The sequence below is a fragment of the Ambystoma mexicanum genome, chromosome 8, assembly GCF_040938575.1.
Source record: "Ambystoma mexicanum isolate Mex_15411 chromosome 8, UKY_AmexF1_1, whole genome shotgun sequence".
NCBI classification, from domain to species: Eukaryota; Metazoa; Chordata; class Amphibia; order Caudata; family Ambystomatidae; genus Ambystoma; species Ambystoma mexicanum.
Window position 1 is genome coordinate 1,099,894,531 of NC_090929.1, and position 27,664 is coordinate 1,099,922,194.

Consider the following 27,664-nt stretch of genomic DNA (forward strand, 5'->3'; position numbering starts at 1 on the left):
TAGCAACAGAGTGCTGTACAAGTAATCTGGTAGAATAACCTGTCTACATTTAAAAAGATAGAACATTACAAGTACACTTGGAAGGACATGGAGAGAGAAGTTCATGGTAGAGGATACGGTTAGTGGTGGGACATTGGGACCCGCTTTTGATTAGGTTTTTTGTGGGTCTGCAGATGTGCTTTATTTGAATCTGTATCCCTGTGAATTACTAACTATCTGACCATCTTGACTGCTCTGGCGAACCTCAGATCTGGATCAGTAATGAACACCTTTGCATTCTTCTGCTGTGAGAAAGGAAGTGAAGTGTGTTCCCCTTTTATATCCTCAAAAGAGACAAAAGGTACTATGTCATTAAGCAACTCATCCACGTTTTTCCAAAAGTTTTCTGTGCTGATATTAACTAGCTTTATAAAGCAACTCAACAACTCGAATTTTGTTGATTATGGTCACTTACTTTGTATTTTAGTCCTACATATGTATACGTTCACTGAAAATACCTTATTTAAGGTGCAGTTAAGATGCACAGATTTAATGCAAAAAAAACTTTAAATTCAGTGAATGTGGGAAGTCATGACCCGCTTAACTCGGAGCATTCCTGTTAATGTCCCGCATAATGCTATGTCCCCCCATAATGCCATTTTTTTGTCATTGCGACTCCCTTCTCGTATAATATCTATGTGCTCATGAGCTTTGCAAAGGGAACGCGCTGAGTTAAGCTGGTCATGACTTCCCACATCCACTGAATTTCAAGTGTTTGTTGCATTAAACATGCGCATCTTAGCTGCACCTTAACTAAGGTTTTTTTACAGTGAATTTCAAGGGTTTTGTTATACCATAGTCTTTTTACGGACCATGGCCTTTGGCCACAGCCTTTGGCTGTGTCTACTATACATGTTCCCCCAATATGTTCCTTTTGCAGCCGCGAGGTGGCCACATTCCTTTGCCATGGCCACTTACATGTCTTTTGGGCCCATTAGCCAGGGCCTTCAGCTGTGCCCACTGTATATTTTAAAACACTATGTTTCTTTCCCTCTCACTAGCCATGGTCTTTGGCCGTGGCCACTCTACATATTGCTCCAATTGGTTTCCTAAACGGGCCCACTAGCCATGGCCCCTTTACATGTTGCCCCAATAGCTTTCTTCTGGTCCCACTAGTCCTAGCCTGTCGTGGCCACTCTACATATTGCCCCAATTGGTTTCCTAAACGGGCCCACTAACCATGGCCAGTGCCCCTGGCCTTCAGCCCTGGTCACATTACTAGGTTTCATTTGGACACACTAGCCATAGCCTTCTACCTTGCCCCCATGTTGTCAAGTAGGTTTTGTTGGGGCCCACTAGCCATGGTTACTTTCCATATTGCACCATACTGTTACTTAAAGTAACCCAGTAGCCATAGCCACACCCATTGCCACCCCTTCACTGTATCTGTAAAATTCCCCCTTTTTTTGTTGGTCTTAATCCCATTTTTTAACTTTAAAAAAAATAGTTTCCCAATAAGAGCGGTTAGCAATGTATACTACAGATAACTGCGGTTCTCCATCAAAGCGTGCACAATCCAAAACTCTTCCCTGCCCTCCCAGGCTCTCAGCAAGTGCACCCTACTCGTACCATGCTTACCCCCCCCCACTCCCTTAAAGTTCTTTTTCCCTCCATAGCCCTCTCCCCCCCCCCCCCCCAACACACGTCCATGCCTGATGCACTTTCATTCCTGATCTAGTTTTCTATCATAACCACGGTTATCCCACTGGATAATCCCGGTTATGTGAAAACGTTTGAGGTCTGAACTTGTTCCCTAGTATCCTCCCAGCCCCCCAATTTCACATGGTGTCCTCTTGCCGCCTCCCCACCTCCAGCCCGATGCCATTTCATCCTTTTTCCTCCTCCAAATAACGCTGGTTATACCCATTATAACCCCGGTTATGTCTGGCATTGAGCAAAAAAAAAAAAGACTGCTTTTTCTTTTCTGGAAAGCCTTGGTGATGCATTGTGGGACACAAATATAGCGATGATTTTGGGAGAAGGGGGCACCCCCCCTCTCCGTCAAATATTTTAACAACTACTTGACAGAATAACCCCAGACCCCTCCTAGAAATGTTATTAGCCTCTCTCACCCTCTCCGCCGCAAAGCACCAAGACTGATATAAAGGTTTTAAGGGGCATCCTGCCGAATAATTTTGAAAACTACTGGATGGATGTACCCCAAACCAGTCAAGAAAATTAAGTCCAAAGCTTTGTGCTCAAATTGTTTCCTATTTGGTCCCAATCTGCAAAGCGGTTTTCACGCTATGACTGTTAAAAAACGGCACTTTTTCTTTATGGGAAACCAAAAGGGAGTAGGCTAAAAACTGTTTTGATCTTTTATTAATACATTTTTCATTTTTTTGACGAATTGTTGCCAAATTCTCCAGTTTTGGGGGGGGGGCTCGACAATCCCTTGGTTTAGAAAATGTCATCCAAATCCATCCAGCAAGTCAAAAGTCAAGTCAAAAGTTATAAGCCTCTCTGCTGCAAAGCACCAAGAGGAATATAAAGGTTTAAAGGTGCAGGGGTCACCTCGTCTTCTGTCGAATATTTTAAAAACTACTGGATGGTTGTAATCAAAACCACTCAAAAAAATGAAGTCAGCGCTTTGTGCCCAAGTTGTTTCCTATTTGGTCCAAATCAGCGGCTGCTGCTGTTAGAAAATGGCACTTTTTCTCTATGGGAAAATGAATGGGCTGAAAACTATGAAATTGTGGTGTCTTATTTTCCTAATAACGTTTTCATTTTATAACATATTGTTGCCAAAATATGCAGTCGGGTGGTGGGGGGGGGAAAGAGAGAGGTGGATTGACATTTTATTTTCAGAATTTCATCCACATCCATCCAGCAAGTCAAATGTTATTGGCAATAGAAGTTTGGGAAACATTGCAGCTTTTTCATTTCTAAAAAGCCTGTCGGCCACTATGCTGCAAAGCACCATAGGAGATATAGCTATAATTTTTGGAGAAGGGGGCATGCCCTTCTCCGGCAAATATTTTAACTACTACTGAACGGAATAACACCAGACCTCGCCCATGAATCGGGTTAACACTTCGTGCCCAAATTGTTTCGGACCTGGTCCAATTCCATCCAGTGGTTTTGGCTGTGCGCTTGAGCAAAATGTTGACTTTTTCTTTATGGGAAAGTGAACGGGAACTAGGCTGAAACAGCATTTTTTTTTTCTTAAAAACCTTTTTAATTTTTTTTTTTTTTTTTACAGATCATAATTTCCAGTATGGAATGGCTCGTGACTACGATTTCGCGTGCAACATTTCAGCCATATACATTGTACGAGTCAAAAGTAATTAGAAATTGTCTCTACATTGGAGACTGCTCATGCACATAGCACTGCTTATTCTCTCAATCCCATCTCTTCTAAAATTCTGGCTCAGTTGGACCCTCCATGCCCCAATGGAGTAAGGAATGTCACAACCATGTTATTTATTATTATTATTGTAACACAGTGTTTGTGGTTCTTAGTTGCAACACTTTAATGTTAGGGTGAGTGTTCTGAATAGTGAAATTGGCACAAAGGCCAGTGTGCATTATGTACTTATTAATTCAAGCATTCAACCCTTTTATCACGGACATATTTGTGTCATTCCATATTCCCAATATGCTCTTTGAGTTTTTGCAAAGCAGCTAGGATCCCTCGTTGCTAATATTTGTCACCTTCTTTCTCTTGGGGATATTTCAATAGATTGCAATATTAGTGTACCAGACTGTTCCTCTTGTTCCTATATCATAAAATAATTTGTTCTGATAATGTGACTAGCTCAGTAGGAAAAGTGTAATTTTCTTATTAAGTCTACAATATTTATTGGAAGTGATCATTAAAAATAAACATTGTACATTTTTAAAAAGAGCCAGTTTACAGTATTAATACAATTAAATACTTTCCTTTTTAAATAGCTGCCTTTCTTTACCAAGAATACACCCAATTTTATTTCTCAAGCTATCCTTCCTTCTTGGAAAGGGACATGCTCAATTCAAAACCAATGATCTGTTTCTTCTGTACGCATCAAAGTAAGGTTTACTTTTGTGTGCTGGCCACTGATTAAACATACACTAGTAATTGATTAAAAAAAAAATTGAAAATAAATGCAATTGTAGATAATACAGGCTGGTCCCTTTCAAGGTCTATCAAAACCCCAGCAGCCCTCGCAGAACTTATGTGTCCTTCTCAACTTGTTCTGTGAGGGCAACATTCCTAAAGAACACACCTGATGGCAACTTGTGTCACAATAGCAAGCCAGGACTCCCCACAACCCCTCTCCCCCCCCCAAAACAGGGATGCCTGTGTCACGGCTCCTCTAATTCTACTTTTAGCCATTAAAAAACACAGCACCCCATCAAGATATCTGTTTTCTATGGGCTTTCTGCTGTCAGAAGCAAACGTTTACCTGACAAAAGTGACTCTTGCCCACAGAGAAAGAAAGATATACAGACAGAGAGAGCACAGATGTGAGTGCAAGAGTGAGAGAGTGAGTGAGAGAGCTGGATTGATGCATGACAAGCTGGGTAACTCTAGTTCGTGTTAAACAATATAACCGGGAGAAAATATCCATCAAATAAAGAAGCTGTTACTTTACTTGGGGGTGCACAGGTTAAATAAAAGGTGGGCCAATATTTTTTGCTAAAACGTTAAATGGCAGCCTACGAGGGCTAGAGCTGCAGTGACTTACTACCCCCTACTTTTGGGGTCTTAAGAGGACCTATTTTTTGGGGGCTACTGTTTGTAAAGCTTCACTTGATCCTTAGAAGGAGCCTGTCCTTTGTGGTTTACTAGGAGGGAGACCCACTAGTCTTTATCCACAGCTGGCAGCTTGCGATCCATCACTTTAGAGTCAGCAGGGCGCTGAGGCAAGTCTGTGGGACAACGGTCATCCAAAATGTGCTCTAACCTCATGAGGTGACACTATCCCTCATTCCTGTACACTTTGTGCCCATTTATGCATTTATTTAGGTTCCTAATGGCACCAGTCACCCAGGTTTCCCAACTCAGGTTCATTTTGCAGTAGGGGGCTCAGATACTGAGTTTCGGCTGTCCCAAACTTTTCTAAGAGCCTCGTTTATGTAACTATACCTTTTCTGGTCTCTACCATTCAGCTCCAGAATCGCATCACTTCCACTCTGAGGCAAGTGACTAAGTAAACCGGCTGCTTTGTCCTTTGCTTACTCTGTGCATTCTGCATGTCACATGAAAGGAAGCTCAACAGGAAAGGATATCTGATCCAACCACTGAAATTATTACCAAATCTTTCGGAATATGGGGACAGGAAGAAAAGTCTGCACCGTTACCTGTTTTTAGCAGCAATATTCAGATTCATCATATTTGCATCTTCCGGTCAGCATTTCTTCTGCTCCAGCTTGTGTCCTTTGACCTACTCCTTCTCAGTAAGGTTGGATTCCCACTTTTGCCTTTCCAGCTCCATGCATTCCATTTCTAGTTCTTGAGCTTGCTTCTTTATAACCAGCCATGCTCTTTGAATCTTGAGCTCAAGTTCTCACAGGCTAACGTAGCTTAGGCAGATGGTGGCTGTAGAGTGGTTGAAGCAGTGATATTGACTGTGGTCTCCTCTTTGACAATAACACATCCCTCTTCTTCTTGTGATGTTCCACACTGGAGCTTCCAAAATTCTGCCAGCAATTCTGCCATTTTTAGAGCACTGGTCCTGATGTGGCATGCTTTACAGAGCTCCTCACCTCATTTGCCTTTATGATTGTTCGATTGTTCTCATGAATGACCTGCATGGCCTCCATCTTCGATTTCTCGTCATCTGTGCCTAACTAGTTCAAACTCTTATTAGCACGGGTAGGTATTTCCTGAGTTGGTTCCTCAACATCCCACTGCTTCTGCCAGATCTTAGGACAGTTTCTTTCTGCCTTATATTCAGGAAGTGTGAAGAACCAGTCCACAGCTAGACAACCAGGTTTCCACAGGCGTTGCCTGGTTCATCCTGTGGTAGCAAAAGCTGAGCAGTAAAGGGCAGTTCTTAGGACATGTGTAGTGTGGTTCAAGTTACAGTATGATATTGTGCTACAATCCTACAGCACAGTTAGCCCGTCTTGTGGCAGTCAAAGCATGGATGTCTTCTCATTTGTATGCCTTTATCCAGAGAAAACGAACATTATCATATTTATTGTGTACTCTCTGCCTCCTGTTTCTTTTACCCCACTTAATCTATCGATGGGACTTTGTTCCCGCAATATGGGCTTTGTTTTTGATTCCTCATTTAATTTATAGGCCCACATTTCTTGTCGTTTTCTTCTTTTCAAGATTAAGAACATCTGCCATCTATTACAAATCACGGTCTTAAATCGGCTTCTTTATACGTTGGTATTCCCGGCTGTGCTCGTTTTCCTTTGTTCTGTTATTCATTCGGCTGCTAGGGTATTGTTTGGACTTCAGTATTCTTCAACTATAGGCCCCTATTTGATTAAAATGCTTTAGCTTCTCATTCAATCTAGATTTGAGTTTCATTTTCTTTGTCTAGCTTTCGTGCGTATTCACACATTGGCTCCCGAATATTTATGTTCTTTGGTTTTTCTGTATCATCCTCAAAGGGTTATTTGTGCAGAATCTCAGTTTTTTCTCTCCGTTCTTCATCCCCTTTGTGCACATTCTCGATTTTGATCATTTCAATTATTAGGTCCTGACCTTTGAACTCTCTTCCTTTGGATATTCGTTCCTGTTCCAACTTAGCTCTTTTTAAGAATTGGCTCTGCATTTCCTCACATCTCCTTGTATAAAGGCGCTATATAAATGTTGCAATAAAAAAAACTAAAATAGCACACACAGACAGTGGAGTAACTTTGCTGAAAATGTTGGGGGGACATGACATCCGAAGAAAAGGTGCCCCAGCCAATTGAATGGGGACACAATGGTGTGCCCCTGTCCCACCCTAAGATTACCCCCATGCACAGAGACCTATACAGTCATATTCATGTAAAACACACACAACCCCTGTACAGTTGACCTTCTATATCACATGCACATATCTCAGTCACATGCACCCATCGCAATTTCTTTTCATAATTTACTTGCCGCTGTCCCTTCCATTAACATTAGGTCATCTTTCTTTAAACTTTACTCTCAACAGTTTGGAACACCCCTGTAAACTGCCTTTACCAATACATGCTACAACACACATTCTAAGCACCCGTAATCCAGACACCAGATTACGTTTTGCTGATAATGAACTGTGCTGCGACTGCACTTCATGACAAGGATAAAGCATTGTGAAGTCGTACCAAAGACAGGCTGTGCTCTATACAAAACGTCTTTGACATTGGCAAGAAATTGAGGATGCCCCAGCCCTTCTTGCTAGACCAGCAAAAATAGACACGTGCATGAGCAAACCTGTCCTGCAACAGCAAGGCATATTGGACCCTACAATTACAACAAATGCAGATGATTAACACTAATTCACTTTTTGTTTGATTCTACATGCAATGGCGCACACTCCATCCCCTGCCCTTGCCCACTGTGGTCAGTATGAGGTGTTCTGGATCCCACTTCCTCCTTTAGGCCTCAAGTTTAGAGGTTTTGGGAAATACGCCAAAATGTCACCTCCAGAATTCCGACTCCCGAAATTCTGACTTTTCTTTTTTTCCGGACCTCTCCCACCCCCTTGCACCACATATATATGTGGGGGGTTATGGGATATAACAGTATTGTTATTGATATTCCATGAGGAAAGTTAATCAAATACGCAGGGATAGTAAAGGAAACTGTGAAAAAAGACCTCCATTAATGGCTTGAAAAAGATGGAGAGGGTGAAGACTGCCTCCAACAGAGGGAGAGATCCATGAAGCATAAAACTGATGACAGCAGCAGAAAGAGGTTTGCCCAAGAAAGCGGACTATTCCCTATTAAGAATGCAACACAGACAAAATGGGAGCTTGGAAAGAAAAGTGGGAGACTCCTACCTTTTAAGCTGAAGCAGAAACGCAACACAAACTAAATCTCATGGTCCCGAAGGGTGGCATCCACAGAACAAACCAATACATCTCCAAGACGTTTGTGTCCTGTTTGAGGAGACCTGTCTGGGAAACCCTTCCCCTCCTCCCCCAATCCACTGTTCCTTTTTTTTTTACTTGTTTCCCAAACCAAACAGAGAAAAAGGGTGACAGTTATACATAAGACCTGATCCTTTAAAGATGTATGGAGCATATGACTTTACATGCAATTTACTGACGAGTGGCTGCAGTTTAGGTGGTTCTGTGCCCGGATAGAGTGAACAATGGGATCATACTGATGTGTTTTGAAGTGTCAAATAAAAACTTAAATACAAAACAATATGTATGAATTTGGCCAAACTGTCTTGAAGATGCTGAAAATACCCGGTTGAAGATGAGTCATTCTGAGGAGCTGGATTGAAGATTTTTCTTGGACAAATTAGAATCAGCAGTGGCATATATGCCAGCTCTCAAAATGCCAGTCCTGGACGGACTCTGGGGGAGTTCTGTAAAACTTTTCAAGATCAACTGCCCCTCATCACAGGTAATATGTTGAATGTCTTTGCAATAAGGATGAATAATAAGGCTGTGCATTGAAGCCATGTTGATATACCTAACTCTGCAAAAACTACGGCCCATTTCAATACAAACCTCTGAGCATTGGTGGCTGAGAATACAAGACCTTACGATTTGCAAATGATGTGATGATGTCTGAAGACCAGAGGAATGTATGCCAAAGATTCAAAGGATCATTGAAGAATTTGGAGTGTGTTCGGTTTACAAAGTAAACTGGTATAAGACAAGTATAATTGACTTCTCTAGATGGCCCCTGGAATGCACAGACCATAACATCCATTACCAAGGATCACCACAATTATATAAAAGATTATCCCCTTGCATATTAGAAGAAAAACAAAGATGTTCCCAGTCTCACTGCGCCAAGAAATTATAATTAGTTGTTTGTGCAAAGAGAAGCCTTTATTGTTTGTGCGAAGAGAAGCCTGACACGTGTTTCAAGCTGTGTACTCGTGTTACCATTGGACTATCGGGAAGGAAAGGAGGTGGAAGAAGAAAAAGAGAGGATGGAAGAAGAAAAAGAGAGGATGACCAGATATGAGGAGAGGCCTCTACAGTACAGAAACAATGAAGCCTCAGACAAGAGAAGGAATGAACAAGGTTGGATAGGGAAAGACCGAGAAGAGGAAGGGGCAGACAAACCAGGAGGGGATGGAACATACCTTCAGCTTAACAGCTATGCCTATAATAATACACTATAAGGGGAAATGCTGAAGAAATCTGGGGTCCAGCTGTGTATGCTGTGAGATCTGACCCTTATTGGATGACCTAAGATTGCCTAGTGCTGGTGTCTGGTCACAAAGCCTGACGACCTTGTATCAGCAAAGAAAGGCACAGATGTGTTTGGGACACTATAAAATCCTGTAAATTGTGTAACTCTTATAAAGATGGGTTAGGGCAGATGACCAAGGTCCACAAAGGATCTAGCTGGTTGCCAGAACATATTGTTTATAGTTTTTAATGTTGGCTCAATTTACCCCAATCCATTTGCGAGAATAATAAAACAAATAGCTTCATCGTTCAGTCCCTTTGATGCTACAGGTCGTAAAGCAGAGTGTAATCACTGGAAATGGCTAAACCTGGGACCTTGGTGAAAGATAAATGTAATAAATATGAACATATTAACTAGAATTCTTGAACTCGTCTTAAGTGAAATCGCTCCAGTAAGTGCCTCCTATTTGAGTAAAATTGACAAAATCTTTACGAGAAAATTAGTAACTGAAACAACCTACATCACACTGCTGATGGAGGTAGATTTGCCTTCCTGAACCTCAAAGATTACCATAGAAACTTCAAAAGTGATCTGTGAACCTATTTGGTGCATCTGGCATTAGATCTCTAGAACGTAGGACCTTCCTTCCATACTCAAGGGCATTCCATACATCCATGGAGGCCCTGATCTGGCTGAATCCAGGAATGCTGAAGGGTGGATTTTCTTTATGCTGAACAGAGTGGATAATGAAAGACATCAAGGACCTCCTGAAGGGTGAAGGTGTTCACACTTTCTCCGAACTGACGAGAAAACAAAATCTTAGTCAAGGTGACATCTGGTCTATAGGGCTGAGTGGAAAGCTTCCTGAAGAGTGCAAGGTACCCCATGAATGTTGACAAATCCTTGCTGACTAAAGTATTTGCTAGTAAACTGGGTGGTGCCAAGTCTCCTGTATCTGCAAATCAGGGATGACAAGTGCTTTGGGAAAACAAATAAGATGAGACTGGCAGAATTAATTGAATACCCTCATTAGCGATGCTGGCCCGTATGAGCTGAGTAAAGTTTGACCTAAAGAGTATGTTGATCCAACAGAAATAGTGCTTCAGAATACATTGCACTCCCTGGAAAATGCTTTGCATGAGGCTGTCTGAAAGTGATAGGTGGTGGTAGTAGAAAGAGCACCCACTTGCTATACTCCTGCTGGAGGATAGTCCCAATCTGGAAATAACAGTTCTCTTACGTCATCATGGAATTGGACCAGAAGCCTGACTTACAAATGTTCCTATTCAGTGTTGTTCTCTCAACAGACAGGTGGTTCTAACAGGATTAAAAAGCTCTGGCAATGGGGCGAAGAGAGTCATTTTAAGACTTTGGATGTCGAAACTGTGTCAAACCTTGGAAACCTATTAGTCTGACTTGTCCAGGCTATCTTCCATGGAGAAAATCGCTTGGTCCCTCTGAAAGGAGGAAGAATGCTTCACAGGAATCTGTGATAAGTAGCTCAACTTTTCATTGGACAGCAATGATGAATTACTGTTTATTGCCTACACTTGTATCATCGCTGATATAATAGCTTACTTTTAAGTCTTTTATTTCTTTTAATGCTTTTGATTTTCTGGTTAACATGAGTGGTGGTGAATTAAGATACTACTTTTATTTCTGAAAAAACTAGAAAAGAATATCATGAAAAATAAAATGCAAAGTTAGCTGGTATGGGACTCCTCAATACCCCACAGTTGGTTGCTCTGTGTGCCAATTTGCAGTCCTTTTGTAGGTCTAGTCTTTGCACTATGAATTATTATATTTTTGCACCTTGTTGATGCAATCTATAGTCTATTTTGCTAGCTAATGCTCTGGGAAGGTGATGCACTCAGTATTCAGAGCTTTACCTGCGTGACTTTAATGACTGCTTGTCTGGTGTGAAGCTCTGGTGTTAATACCAGCGCATAAGGAGTTCTGGATGCTTCATATTTGTCTGCTTTCTGAGCCAATCGCCTGTTCATAAGGGCATGATCTTAACCGGCTTTGAGGATGCATGGTCTTTTCTAGCTCGGGCGGCAACATTACGTGCATGATTGATCCCTCATCCGGTTAAGTTTTCACAGCACAGCATATTTGAATCAGATCCTGAATAGCATCCACTTACAAATCGAAGCAAAGGTTTATGTTTAATGTGGTTTATTAGAAAGTAAAAAATAAGGGATTAGATTTGACAGAGACCAGAAACAACCATTGTTCTCAATCCTTCCTCTTTTCCTTCTCTGGCAGGAAGAAGCCACTCCGTTTTAGGAGTTGAAATCCCTTGCACTTCTATCTTGAGCTAGTGTAGTCTTTCTTATCTCTTGCTCTAATCAGAAGTATGACGTGCAGTTAATTCTCTCCTTGTTTAATACCTGGCACTCCTGGGTCCCTCTGCACATGGGACAGGCGTCAGACTCTGGAGTTCTCAGACTTAGTCCCCTTCTCCAGGATGTCGGACCTTGCCTGAGTTTGCTTCTCCACCAGCCCGGTAATTTCTCCAGGCCATTGAGTGTCAATGAGACTCCTCTTTTTCTACCAACTGCCATATGCCCCTTCTTTCTTTCTAGACTCCATCTTCTCCACTTTCCTCCTTCTTTCCTTAACATTCAACAATGCTGTAGCTTCTCTCTTTTTCACCCTTTACACTGCATTCTGTTTTCTCTCCTGTTTACCTCTGCTCTTAATTTTCTGTTCTCCACCTCTGCACTTCTACCTCTTCTCCTTACAGTACTCCTTCCTCCACTTTCACTTTCCCTTCCCTCTGCTCCGTTTTCCCTCATCCTCTCTCCTTTCCTCTGTGCCAAAGTGCTAGACTCTATCCTCTACCTCTATTGTTGTGCTCCTGGATCCCATAATAAGCACCATCTTACTGTTCCCTATTGTCCCCCTGCCTGGGTGGGCTATAGAGTTTGAAATGGGTCAAGGAGTCTCAGGTGCACGTGTTTGAAAAGACTTTGTGATTCGGTGAGGTGCTCTAGGACTACAAAATAAGCACATGATGCTGATTGGCTGGCAGACTGCGTCGCAACTCTGCCAACCAAGGCTATTTCGCCCTCATCTGCCATCTTGTTTTCATAGTGAGTACTGCAATGGTTGCTGCTGCTGGTTAGTAGCAACTAAACCTTCTTTTCGTATTGTGGTTGCCATTTTGGTAAGGGAAGTGTCACCATTTTAGAAAGGGTGCAGCACGCCTCCATCAGGACTACAAAGACCAATGAGGCTGCAATCTTAAATATTTAATTTTTTTATTTAATGATTACTTTGATATCAAACTTTACATTAATTTCATTTTTTCATAAAACATTGCATTTTACAAATTTCCAACGCATCATGAAATGATTTCTGGGCTAAAAAACGTACTTATTCCATAAAATTCATTAATTATCAATTAATCACAGTTTATCATATGTCCTTTCATTAACATCTATTTCTCGTTTTTTAATTTTAATGAGTCCCAGAATTGTACAACTCTCATGATCCATCTTTTATCGTGCCCACAGCATTATATATGTCCACCTTTCTTTCTTGTCATTGTTTCTTTTATCTTTTGGGAGCATATTGACAAACATTTGTCTCTTCTCCTTCAGAACTTCACATTCCATTATCAAATGAAAAGTTGGTTATTCTTGTTTGTCTTGTTCACAAAATCTACAGACATTCATTCTTTTCTCAATCTGATGAATGTGCTCAAGATATTCTCTCGTTGGTAGGACGTTGAACCTTAGTCTTAGAAATGTATCTCTAATTGTATATTCAATTTGTATTTTGCTTTAGTCTGTAGGGTGAGTATCCAATCCTCTTTTAATTTTCAATGTTACCTTCTGTGGTCTGTTTATCAACATTTCTTCTTTGACATTTAAGATTTGTAGCAGATGTTTGCAGTGTTTTTTCCAAACGTTTATTGCTGTTGCATTGAGTGAGAGAGGTTTATCTTGCATTATTTTCATCGCAGGGATGCTTTAATGTGTCAATGTTTTTCTGTATAGATCAAGGTTTTTCCACTTCACAATAGCTGACAAAGATTGTATTCCCAGCTCGAATCTAATTCTGGGCATCGGGTACGATTTTGGCAGACCGAGGACTTTCCTCCAAAATATACCTTTGTTCCTTATCCAGTTTTCAAACGGCATATTAATAATTGCCTCACTTCCGTCTGTTAATATAGCTACAACTTTTTGTTTGTAAAAAGTCCATACGGGTACAATTGAATAACTAATCCCTGTTGCGCTAATGCTTCGGCTTTCGTTTTCAGATGTTCACTCCAGTGAGTGTTTATTATTGACTGGTTTACCCAGATTCCTAAATATTTTACTGTGCGCACAGCATGTAGTCTCAAACTTTTAATAACAATTTTCAAGTTTTTTTGTGGGTTTAGGTCTAGTTGTCAAGGCCATCACTTCAGTTTTTCCAATATTTATTTTTAAATGATTCTCTTCTGTATGTATGAGGAAAGCATTCATTATCTGCTGTAATCCTTTTTTTGGGTTTTATCAAATAAAACGACGTCATCCGCAAATAAAATATACGGTACCTTTGTCGCATTCAATAATGGAGGATAGCCCACCTTGACTACCTCTGTTGTTCGTAAATCCGAAATGTACAGCACAAATAATGTAGCAGACAAAGGGCATCCTTGTTTAAGGCCGTTCTCTGTAGGTATTGATTCTGACAATGTGCCATCTAATGCTAAGCGAATCCTAATAGATGTTTGGGAATATAATGCCCTTATCGGTTCCAATATGTTAGTCAGGCATTTCCATTTGTGTAGTTTCTCACATAGCTTATATCTATTGACGGAATCAAAAGTTAGCTTTAGGTCCACAAAAATAGCAAACGTTGAGATGTTATTTTTTATTGCTTCTTGTTTTAGACAATTTAATAGGAAGATGTTTAAGTTAGTCCCTATATCTTTAGTAAATCCAGTTTGCCTTTTATCAAAAATATGTTTAGAGGATAACTCTGAGGCGAGGAGGTAGGCTTTCAATTTGGCTTTGAACAAATCGGTGTGGCATGTTTCGCAGATGTCCGGGGGGCGAGGGGAGGAGTATTCCATCCAAATGGAGCAAGAAGAGAGGGAAAGCAGAAGAGGGTAGTCAAGAAAGAGCAGAGATTACGAGACGGCTTAAAAGATAAAGGAAACATTGGTGCCTTACAGTGGATAGATTTGGGAACCAGGAGAAGAAATATACATCTGGCTCCGTTTAGCATTGTCAGCCATCCAGCCTGGTGAAGGTAAGAGCTAGTGGGTGTGAAGTGAGGGAGTTCAAATAGAGTCCTGGTAGCAAAGGTAATGATCTTGTCAAGAGGACAGAAAGCATAGTTGGGGAGACCAAACAGGATGCTGACACAGTACTCAAGTTTAGAAAAGACAGGAGTGGTTAAGCGATGCCTGACGGTGTTGAAAGAAAGGAGGTGCCTATTTTCTTCTTATTTAGGAGTTTGAGGCAAGCCGTTGCAGTTTTACAGAGGAGAATAGAGCAGGTGTGAGAGAAGTCATAGGTAACGCCAAGGTTTCTAGCTGAAGAGGAGTCAGGGAGAGTGTTGGGTGGGAACTGAATGGGCAGGAGAGAGCGTATTTGGCAGGGAAGAAGAGCACCTCTGGTTTGGAAGAGCTTAACATAGAGTGCAAAGTCATCCAATAATTAATAAAAGGGAGACAGTTTGATATTTTGATAGAGAGATCAGAAGAGAGTTTAGGAACAGAAAAGAAGATTCCGGTGTTGTCCACAAAGAGTTGGTACGAGAACCCAAAGAAGGAGATTTGTGCTCCTAGAGCAGCGGTGTATAGTGTAAGGAGGGGAGAGGACTGAAGACAGGAGTAGTGAGTTGAGAGGATTTGTTGTTCCAGAGACCGAGAATAGGTGATGTGCTAAGTAGGATTCAATCCAGGCAAGCTCTTGATCATGAATCCCAAAAAGAGATAGAGTATTAAGGAGATCATAGTGATTGACCGTGTTAAAGGCAGCTGAAAGGTCAATGAAAATTAAGATAGAGGATAGGTTGGAGTGCTTAGCATATGCAAAGAAGTTGGAGACATTAAGTTTCCGTGGAGTAACCGGAGTGGAAACCTTCTTGTAGAGGATCTCGAAGGTTGTGGATGTGTAAGAAATTGGTAAGACAGTTTAGCACAACCCTTTCCAGCACTTAGTGCGGAAGGAAAGAAAAAAGGCGAACTTTAGCTGGATGGTTCGGATCAGCCCCTTGCTTTCTTTGGAAAGGAATGACGGTGGACGTTTGGAAAGTAGAGGGAAAACAAGCAGAGTCGAAGGACTGGTTGAAGAGTCTGTTAAGGTGAGAGGCCACTAAATGGGCAATAGGCTTCACTAGCTGAAGAGAAAGAGCATCTGATAGGGCACAAGAGGGGTTAGCCTTCATCATTAGAGTTCGAACTACTTCAGTATTAGTGTGACTAAAGTGGGAGGTGGAGGCAGAGGAGTATGGTAGAGTAGGTAGAGTGTAGAATTAAGGAGGGGGAGTGTGAGGAAAGTCAGGTGATTCTCTAATTTTTGACACTTTTGCAGTGAAGTATTCAGCTTGGTAATTAGCTGTGAGGGTGGAGTTGATGGTCATAGATTTCGAGGAGTGAGTGTCGAGTGCCCTGTAGCCGACGAGGATGGTTGGAGTGAGAGTGAAATTCCCTTTTCACTCTATCACGAGGGAGGACTTCAGAGAGTTCAGGGCAGAAAGGTAGAGATGCAGAACCTTTTGCGAGTGGGTACACCTCCATTTGCACAGCAGCCGACGCATGTCTGTGCAGAGACATTGTATGACTCGGATGACCCAGGGTTGAGGATGCTGAGGTTGGGGGTGAAAGTTAGCAGTGGGAAGGGTGAGGAAACTGAGTCATATAGTGGGGATTGAAAGCTGGAGAAGGCAGTGATATTACAAGAGGGATCAGGTGTAAAGGAGAAGAGTAAGAACGAGATCAGAGAGAAAGAGTGGAATGGCAGAAGGCTTTAATTTCCTTTTAGTAATAGCGAGGCAAGTGGTGAGGAGAGGACAGAGGGTGGAAATGAGATGATGGTGGAAACAATGGAGTTGTCCGATAGGGATGGTGTGACGGTAGTATTAGTGGCCGACAGAAAGAAGGAGATGAATAAGAGATCCGGCGTGGGTTGGTAGGTTATGGACAGAATGGAGAGTGTGGTCACTAAGAAAAGACTGAAAAGTTGAGATTTCTGAGAAGTGGTTGGATAGGGAAGGTTAAAGTCAATTAAGAGAATGAGGTGATGTTTAGTGGAACGGGAGTCAAGGAGTTGCCCAAGTTCATCAAAGAATGGTCTAATGGGACCAGGAGAGTGGTACACCCACTCCCGCCTTCCCTGCAGCTCTCTGGCCGGCCTCTCTTGGCCCTCTTCCTGCTCCTACCTGCAAGGCAAAAAACCTCGGGGTCATTTTCGATTCCAAACTCTCCTTCTCTCCTCACATATCTGATATCTCTAAGAAGTCACACTACCAGCTACACCTCCTCAGAGGTATCCTTCCTTTCCTCTCCTCCCCCCAGAAGCTCACTGTCTCTAGAGCCCTGGTTCTCTCAAAGCTGGACTACTGTAACAGTCTCTATCTAAATCTGCCTGCCTCTACTCTCCGCCCTCTACAACTCATCCAGAACACGACTGCGAGACTTGTCCTTGGCCTCAAGCCCAGGGACCATATCTCTCCAGGACTGAAATCGCTACACTGGCTCGCAGTGGCTGCAAGGATTAAGTTCAAAACCCTCTGCTTTGTCCACAAGGCCTTCTGGGGCCTTGGGCCAAAATACCTTCAACTCTCTCTTCCAAAGTATCTTCCTTCTCGAGCTCTCCGCTCATCCGCCTCCAACTCCCTCAGGGTCAGCCGCTTCTCCAAGCAACGAGCTGGGGGTAGATCTCTCTCCGTAGCAGGGGCCTCCCTCTGGAACAGCCTTCCTGCCTCCCTGAAACTTGAGAAGAACCATCTCCGGTTCTGGAAGCACCTCAAAACCTTCCTCTTTGCCTCCGCTTTCTCTCCCCCTCTCCCCTGCTAAAATTACTGAAACTGTACTGAATCGGCTACTGGACCACTCACCGAACTCGGTCCTTGGCCCAGCCACTCTCCCCTGCACTGCCTTCCTGGCAACCCCTGCACTGCGGGACTGTCTCTGTATCCCTACAGCCCCCCTTCCCAGCACTTGTCTGCACTTGCCACCAGCTGGCCCTTATTATTTATTATTTATATTATTTTTGTTATTCTACTAACGCTATACTGCACTTCCCCTCTCCCTTTCCCCCTTGCACTTTTTCCCCTCCCCCCGCACTTGCGCGATCTGAATGACACCTGGCCTAGTAGGATCGTTGTCTGGCCCCTCTTGTTCCCCCCCCCTGCCTCGTCGCGCCTTGAAACACTTGTGTATAGGCGCGTTATAAATGCCATATCATATCATATCATAGATGGTGATGATATAAATCAAATGAGGTAGAGCAATAGTAGAGTTGGTGAATTCAAAAGAGGAAGGAGAAGGTGAGGCATTGGAGATTTGTGAGGCGATGAGGCAGGAAGAGAGCAGGTGTCCGACTCCTCCACCTCTGCCAGTTAGACGAGGAGAATGAATGAAGGATAATTTAAAATCATGTAGGGCCGCCAGGTTGGCAGTGTCAGATGGAGAAATCCAGGTTTCAGTGATATCTAGTCAATCTAGGGGAGGAAAGCCGGCCTGAAAGTAGTCTGTGATAAAGCAAGTTGTGTTGCATACAGACGGCTCATTCCAGAGTGCAATGTTCAGTGGATGCAGTAAGTAAGAGTAGAGCGGTTGAGTCTCGAAGGAAGAGCGGCAAAGTGGATAGGTGTTAGGGAAGGTGTGGTTTGCTCATCTGCTTTGTTTGTTGGAAGTAGGAGGTGCAAGAGAGATGTCGTAGTGGGAGTTTCGAGATGTACATTTTATGATATGGGTAGGTAAGCAGGAAGTTGTAGCATGATTTGAGAAAGCATGGGGAGAGGCAATTAGGAGGAGCAGCAGGAGCTAATGCATTACAGGTATTTAGCACAGTAATTAGCAAGCTATGGGTACTCAAAGGTGCAGCAGGTAGGAAAGCGAAGGTTCATAGGCAAAGGGGCTGGTCTTCTTCCTATATTGCTCCACCCTTAAATGGGACACCCCTAGATCAGATAAGATGTCAAGCACTCTTGTCATCTGATCACCTAGTCAATCAGTGATTTGTCTCCCTGATTTTCTACCTGGTTTTGCTGGGATTCGTCTTCTTCTTTGGTGTTCCCAGAGGAGTCAATTGTGGCTTTTAGCTGAGTGTTGGGCCGAATTAAGATGGCCACAGGAAGTGATATCACTGACCGGATGTGAAGCTACAACCCAGAAGAAACGTCACACGCTCTTGTCACCTGGCCTCCTAGTCAATCAGTGCTTGGTGTCTCTGATGATGTTCCTGGGATGAGGCAATGTCTTCTTGTTTGGTGATCCCAGGGGAGTCTCTTGATCGCCCTATACAAAGCATTCCTGAACCAGATATCCTTGTGGCCACTTGGAGATGTACTACTACATTCAGCAAGATGTCCGTAGCATGTGCAATTCTGATAAAGAGATGGCTGGAAGCTGTTGCCCTATATCTTTCTTCTGAGGGTGGACTGGCTTTTACCCTCCCAAAATTCATTAACGCAGTCATGTTATTATATAAAACGCCTGCACCATTCATGAAGATACAATGGAAGTTGAGGTAATGTCAAGCAAGTAAACCTTTAACCTAGATCTACAATTGCACCACTGACCTTTGCAGCAGACCAGTAAGGATGCAAAGTGATCATGGATGAAGAGCCTGAGGGAAGCTCAAAATATGAAGAGGCCAGCATGAAATATTCTCAGTATTGAACATCTGCATGTGATTCCTTCTTGACTAAGGGCATTGGATCATCAAAGCCCTTCTCCTCCCCATCACTGTACCACCATTCAACTGGAATGCCCACAACTAGTTTTAAAGGCCCATTGTTGAGGCACAGTTTCCTTCAAGTTGAAACCTTTGGTGCTGTATCTCTCCACAGAGATTCTATCCCCTCTACGACTCTGCTGAATCAGTTTACTTCAGACCTTTAGCAACACGACTGACACAGTATTTAATGTTTACAAAGGTCATTTGGGAATCAAATGGTGCCTTGATGGCAAAAGGACCAGACCAGGCACTCCATTAAAAGAAAGGAGACTTGCTCAGAGCAGCCTGGTTCCACATTCTGCAGGAAACGTCCACTTGGCACAAACAAGACTCAACGTCCTTCACAGAGGTAGAACAGCTGGAGGACTGTACATGGCCATTTACCAGTGGTTGAAGCTAGGGGCTCACCCTTTGCATAATGCTGGCTCAGTGCCAGTGAATGGGGCTTGCACTGTCCAGCGGACAGATCCTTGAACAATTCCCCCATCTCATCCAAAAATCCTGCGTACAGTAAGCGCTATGACTATACTCTAGGGCTGTTGTCATCAGTCCTGTCTGCCTCTGTTGAGGAGCCTGCATTAGTGGAACATAAATGTACTCGATAGCAATTAGATGGATCAGGAATTGATGTACAGTTGCAGCCACCTCCTATGAAACAACATTTCTAGTCAGGGTTTTCGTGCAAAAACATATTTCTAATGGTGCTAACAAACAAGGTAAAGATTCATCTTTCGAAGGTCAGTTAGATGGGTCTTCCAGTAGAATGCCTGACTATTTGCTCAACAGCTGTGCAGATTCAAGCTCTGGGGCAATCCCGATAATGTGACAAAGACTCTTCGTGCCGATATCTTTTAAAGCTGGCTGGGTTGGTGACACTCTGTGAGAAAGTGGCCATGTACACGTCCGGGATCTCCGCACCCCCCATTGGCCTATCACGGTCATGTGACCGTTGACAGAGCACCAAACAATAGGAGGAGGAAATCATATCCACATGAAAAAGGCCAGTGAAGGCTGTGTTACCTGTGCCAGCCGCACTCCCGGGACAGTTTTCTAACCTGGTTCTCACTCCCCACAGGACCTCACAGCCCCTCCACCATATTTCCTGCCCTTCTCTGTTGAAGTAATCATCTACAAGGTAGCCAACCCCATTGGTCTGGTATGGTACCCTTGCCTGGCGTCCACAGCAAAGGGTTCTCCAACTAAGTGGAAGTTCTATTTGCATTTGTACATTGGTGGTCCTAGGACCACTTCCCCTGCCCACACTATCTCAAACGCACCTCCTGTCTCTTTGCTTGCAATCACTTTTCCTGATGTTGTTACCTTACCTGAAACCACCCTCCTTTTGATGTTACCACCTCCTCCTTCACTTTAACTCTCACCACCTCTTCCTGACCGCTCTGTCCCTCTGTTGGCTCCTCTGCCTTCTTAACTCTCACCATTTCCTCCAGTCCCCTTTCTCCCTCCGATGTTATCAACTCCTCCTTCACCTTAACTCTGGCCACCTCCTTCTGCTCCCACCTTACCACTCTTCTCTGTCCCTCCAGGCTCTGTTTTTTTTTATTATTATTTTTATAAGTTGTATATAGTTTAACAAACTTTTACAACAAAATTAAAATATGATCACATTGGAAAACATTTCTTTCTCATAGTTACGTTACATACTTTCATAATACGAAAGACAGTTAAAATTCTGAAACATAAAATATACAAACATTTAAAATACTAGTTATCATATAGTATATCTTAATAGATAACTTTTTCAAGTATGCTTTTCAAATATATACAATCATCCTCCTGAACGTGAGTTGTCACAGCTGTCTCTTTCACAAGAGCAGAATGCCATTTTACCAATTTAATGTGCAACAATTTATTTACGTTGTCCTCTCGATATAATAGAGGTTTCTAAATTGAATTGAACTCTTCTAGGGACACAATACACTTAATGATTACTTGATGGTAATTATAAACAATCATCTCCGCTGTAGACCCTCTGTTCATACTCTTTTCGACCACCCATCTAATCTTATTTCTCTACCCTTCATTATACTATATGAGAGTGCTTACATGTTAGAGTAGGCAGCTAAAAGGGTATTGTCAGTTTTTATTATTGTGTCAATCACATTTGATATACCTGTTTTGTATTTGCTTAAAATAGTAGGTTATAATTATCCTGTAGAATTTCTGTTGCAGTTCATTATTCATGAGCATCAGAAATCTGGTCAAGGCTAGCACTAACGATGTATTTGTGCCCCACATACACCTTGTCCATAACCATTCTCTTGAGAATTCGATTTGGCCGATGTTATCATCGCCGAAGCATTCCTTTCTTTGCATGTCGAAAAAAGCACAGTAAATTACCAAGTGTTTCAGTGTCTCACTTTGTTGCATTACCTTGCAAAATCGACTGTGTTGGGAAGAGCGAGCCTGGCGTGTGCGTGTCCAGTATTTGATCCGTTCGTTAGTATGGTATTGGTTTAATTTAAAACGGATATAGAGATGTCAGGCTTTTTCACATGGCAATCTAATAAGATATAATTGGTGAGGTGTTTTTTTGTTATAAATCGGACTAACTCTTTATAGTACTTATATTTGCCAATGCTATCTATAGTTGTTATCCAATCCCATTCAAATAATTTCTTTTTCACGAATGCGGGTCTTATGCAGCGATCGTTGGCATTTGCATCAATCTTCTCAAGACACAAGTTAATTTGACTATAGAATGTCTTTCTTGTCTGACCGTTGTCTTATCTATTAATGGTAGATATATCCTCATATAAGGAGTTCTTAAGAGGCAATAACATTTTTACATAATTGTTAAGTTGTCTCCATTTATATCTTGCCGATAACGAGGTCAAACCAAATTCATAAAGCAATAGAGTGTTGGGTAGAGAATTTGCCATCCTAAGGGTCTTTTTCCAAATCTTTCCTTGGACTTGGTTTAGAATAGTGTTGATGTTTGCTAGACACATATCTAGGCCATATAGGATAGTTGGTTCTATTTTTATTTTTAAAGAATACAGCTCGATGAGTGGGATCATGGAAAATGTACAAAACCTTTTATGTACAACCTTCATTTGCGATATTGCCTAATTTAGCTTTATAGTGAAGCGATCTTTTCCACATCAAAACTGAAGACATGTCACCCAGGTCATAACCAGAATATCTAACCGATGGTACCCGTTCAATGCGTGACCCATTGAGGGTCCATTTAAATGATGAAGTTTTCCTCTTTAGATTATTGAACACGATAATTCTACATTTAGAAGGATTCGATATTTAGTTATTGTCTTGGGCATATTCTGCAATTTGCTGCAGTTTTATTTGTAGGGAGTTCTGTAATGCAAGCCATTGGATATGGAGACTGCCAAGTCTCACTGGGAATGTAACCGGATGCAACCATATCCTATCAATGTCAGATAAGTATAGATTAAATAATGCCGCCGCTAGGTTGCATCCTTGTTTTACACCTACCCAGGTTGGAATTGGAGAGGTGGTTGCACCTTGCTGATTTACTCTCATCGTGTAAATTGTCTCTTCATGTAATTTAGCTAATAGATGTAGCAATAGTCGTGGAAAACCTGCTTGCCTCAGCTTTTCCCATAACAGGTTCCTAATTACACAATCAAAAGCGGAAGATAGATCGAGCATAGCCATGTAAACCGGGCCTGTATTACATGCTTTACTCTTGGGAAGAATGTGGGCCAAAATGGTTGCATTCAGGGCTGTGCCCATCTGTCTTCTAAATCCAGTTTGAAAGTGTGATAGGGTGCTATATTGTCTCATATGCCGATCAATTGCGCTCAGTAGTAAGATGGAGAACACTTTTGCCGCAGCATCTAGTAGGGCAATAACTCAGTAATTACCTGGGTCTGTTGGGTTGCCTTTTTTGAAGATCGGAACTATAATCGCATTCAGCCATGATTTAGGAATCATGTTTGAGCGATTGATATTATCAAATTTAATCTTCAAAATATGTGCCCAAAAAGCCGGGGCATATTTTATCACGCATGCCGGAATACCGTCTGGCTCTGTGGCTCTAGATGGATTTATTTTTTAAATTGCACATTCCAGATCCTCATGCGACCAAGGACAAATATTGTAATTCAAATGCTTGCCCAAATTGACCCTTAGTTCTTTAAATTTGCTGGGGGTTAAGTATTTTTCTAAAAAGTATTCTGTCCACCTTTCGGATGAATTTGATGTGACAAAGGAATCCTCTTTTTCGGACACCCCTTGCATAAGCATAGTCCAAATAGATCTTCTATTATTACAACTAAGGTTGTACACAATTATTTGATTTTCCATGATTCAGCAATTGTAGTTAACAATATGACATCTGTTCCTGTAGGTGTAAAATATTTGTTTTTTCCTTTTTAGATAAGTTAGATTAGAAAGATTCAATGTTTTAATTTGGTGCAACATTATATTTTTAGTCTTTTTTGAATCTCTTATTATGTAATTAAATTGGTGTACCCCGGGAAGTTTTTTCTTTTCGAATCCTCTCTCGTTAGTTTTAACAGCATTCTATTTGTTATTTGATTATACATTTCCTCACATTGTAAAAAGTTCACCCGACTCCAAAAGCCGGAGCTATAATGATTGATGTCTTTAGCTATCATGTTACTCAATTTATGACAAAGAGGGGTATTCCACCGAATTGATAAATTGGGTTGATCAATAGATATCAATTGCAAACTCAGGATAGTTTGCAATAATAGTTCAGGTAGATCTATCCGCATATGAATGATTAGATGATCACCCATACCGGGATCAATGGCTGTAACTGGTTTACACAATGAGATCAGATTACGTGAAACTGCAAAGAAATCAATACAGAAAGTTTTGGTTCCGCTATGCCAAGTGTAATGTAAAGCAGAAGAGTCAAAAGCCACAAATTGGATTTCCCATCGTGCTAGATATTCAATCCATTTAACTCCTCTCTTTTCAGTAATGTAGTTGGCCTCAAAGGTAATAGCATTGCTTTGTATGCTAGCTGTATGGCTACAACGGAGTTAAAACCCCCACCTATAATAATGCTGTAGTGTGGGTTGTATGCAATGGCATTTTAAAGAATCTGATTTATTAGGTGGAACATATGGTGAATTGGTTTTGTCACCGGATTCCAATATAGGGATATTATTAAATATATATCGGACTATCCCCCTGACATTGTCAATTCTATGGCCAAGATATCATCCAGTATTGAGACAACTTTTGATGAAACTTCCAAGGCGTTATTAAGCAGGATGGAGAGCACCCCCCCCCCATAAGGTCTGCCTGCCAGCCCCCTTTTGGCATTTTCTGAAAAGGAGGCAAATCCATTAGTACTGGCATAAGATGATTGAGGGTTGGTTATTCAATCTGAATGATTTTAGCCAGGCATTCAGATTTAAATATCCACACAAAGTCTATGATGCTATTGTTAGTTTAAAGTGGCTACGTTAGTGTGATAGAGTTGGTAGTTGGTTTTAAACTGCTTACCAAGGCAGAGAGCCTTGACCAATCCTTGATAACTGTTGATAGTGAAGCAAGTTGTTCCAGTGCAGATGAATTATCAGAGCTAATTGTTTGGGCAATAGCAGGAGAGATTGCTGACATTATAGATTCTTTATCACATATCTCGAGAAATGTAATGGCTTCTTCTTTGGATGCAAAAATATGTGGTGTCAGACCAAGTCGATAAAGCCTCCTCTATGCCTCCATATCGTTTCAGTAATGATGACCGTATGAAACTGGCATATCATGCGAGTGTTGTTATACTGGGTAAGAGTGACCCAGTCAATGTCATCACTGTTTAAAATTCTTAATGCTGAAATTTCTCAGAACATTTGGAGCATATAAGATCTGTTGATTTTATTACGCGCATTTGTTGCTCTGTCTGTCACTCAACCAACCAACTAGAGTATTTTCCATCGATTGCTCCAGACTTAAGGTACACTCCTCCCCAACAGGTTCCTGAATTATTTCCTTAACAGGAGCAGCAGTTGTAACCTTCTTCACTGCTATATGAATAGTGGAATTAGTTGGAGTCTGAGCGTTTGTTATCGACTGGGGAGCGGGCTGTAATAGCGACTTGATTATATTGGCAGGATTTTGTTTTATCAGCGTGCTCAAAATAACAGGGGAATCTGCGATACAAGAGCTTGTGATTGCCACCTTTGTGGATAATCGTCTGGTGGTCGTTTTTAAGATTTTAGTAGTCGGAAAAAAATTTTCAAATGAGTTTGTTTAGTCATCAATGCAAGAGAGCTATCATTTACAGCTTCTCCTACCGATTTGGGGCCAGTTGTTAGAGGATCAACCAGAGTGCGAGGTTCAATTAACCTTTTTGCTTTTTTTATTTTTATTTGTTTTTTTAATTTATTTTTACCATCTCTTTTGGCAGTTAGTTAGATGTTCTTTTAGGCTCGAGGGCCACTTTACTTTCCTCAGCCAACTGAGTCAAGTCGAGTGCACAATCTTCCTGAGATATACTACAGATGTCTTTTATGTTAGAATTATGTTTTTTTAATTCAGGGGATGGAAGAGTTTTAGTTTTTTTACCACCCTTCTGGCCCTGGTTGTTTCTCATCGTTCTTCTTGTCAGGGCTCTGGCATACATCCTTTTTTCCCTTTGAGATGAGAAAAATCTAGATGCTGTGCCTCCCAGCTTCTTTATAGTGTCATCCTGAACGTCAACCTTGCCCCCTCTTATTCCAGGTTCCTTTTCAACTATATCTGTAAGCACCGATGGACTATCTGGTGTGTCAGAGTGTTGTCATTCTGAATCTAAGATAGGTAGAATCTGTTTCATTTGTTCCGAGTCCCTATGGCTTATAGTCAATAAACGTTCCATCAAATACATTTTTTGCTGTATTAAGGCTCACAATATGTCTTAAGTGTGTTATTTCATGAGACTTGGCTTCAGTCTGATTAGATGCACAATTAGATACAGCCTGAGCATAAGTTTGTCCCATTGGTTCTAATAAATTCTGAGTAGTGGTCGTTTGAGAATATCTCTCACATATGTTTTTTTGAGTTTGCACACTCACTGATTTTTAAGTCATTTTAGCAGAGTTTACAGTATTGGCCGCATTTAGTGCTATAAATGTTTCCTGTGCACATACAAACCCTTCTAGTTTATTAAGCTTTGCTATTATATCCGCTAAACTGAGTTGTAGATCTTTCATCTCGTAGTGGGTTCTCGTATGACCCTTGTCTAAAAGATTTAAAATGTGTGTCAATACTGGAAATAACGTTTCAGATGTCAATAAATCCTGTGATGATAGCATATTAATTGGAGAGGCGATTTAGGACGCTTTATTTGTATAGGGGGGAGGGAGCGGGAGCGGTCTAACGGGGCTAGAACAAGTCTGTTGGTCATTTTTCAGTACCGGGCTTGCAGTTAAATCAGTATTATGGGACATCAAACCGGTACAGCCTTGTTTGCCAGCTGACTGGGGTGCCGCTTGTTGGTCACCAAAAGGAGGTCGCCCACTATCAGGGGGTTTAAGCTTGTGAAAATGTACATTCTCAAAGCCTCCCATTCTGGACCCTATTGGTGTAGAAGGGCCAAAGGAAAGACGTACTCTTTTGTCAAGTTTGGCTAGTACTGCCGGTGCCATCATAGAGGTATCTGAAAGTGGGTTGCATTGAATGTCCCTTTCACTTTTCAGGGAACCAGACTGTGGAAATGTTTCTTGAACGCTTAGAAAACTCTGCTGTATTGACAGATCTAAATCTTGTGCAGCTTTAAGTGGAAAAGATTCACAGTCTTGTGGTCCCTTTTGGTGAGCATGCAACTGTGCGTGCATATATGCTAGAGCAAAATCTTGGGTGATCTTTTCGTGCTTGTTATTCAGAGTGAAGTCAAGGTCTGAATTGCCCTTTTATGGACTAAATGTTATTTTGTGGCACTGCATATTAATAGGGGATTTTGCTGTGGTAATGGAGGCGGACGCTGACCCTGTAGTTTTGTTAGATGACATGTCCCTTTTATTTGGTGGGGTCTTACACTTCTTGCTGCTCCTTAAAGTGCCCACCATACTATGGGTATTGCTTATTCAAAACAACCAAGATTGTGCTCCCAATTATTCTTTAGAATGTAGCTTCTGCTTATGGATTACCACAGTCTTAGTAACAAGTTTGTATAAAGAGATGCAGCTAATCAAGTACCTATCAACACTAACAAGTGAGACGGTCAAACAATAATTCAGGTAACCAAGTGCCTATCGATGCTGGAAAATGAAAAGGTTAACCAGTGATTGGTACTAGAGTGCCGTAATCATTAGCAACAAACATCTAGTAGTCCAAGACAGTTAACAAATGATCTCCGATTACTTTTACTGCGGTAAACCATACTCCGGCGTTTCTGCCTTAAGCTAGATACCAAAAGAGCAAAAAATCAATTGCATAAACCTCCAACTGCCGAGGCTCCTCCTGTATAAGAACACAGTTAAACTGTTCAATAAGTGTACCTGGCAAGGCATTTCAACGGTCC

The 27,664-nt window shown here is 41.7% G+C and overlaps 1 protein-coding gene across 2 annotated transcripts in view; it reads left to right on the forward strand.

The window, feature by feature from the left end:
* Nucleotides 1-27,664, forward strand: part of CPLANE2 (ciliogenesis and planar polarity effector complex subunit 2) — a 196,046-nt gene that overhangs the window by 101,840 nt on the left and 66,542 nt on the right. The gene's annotated exons all lie outside the window — the stretch shown is intronic.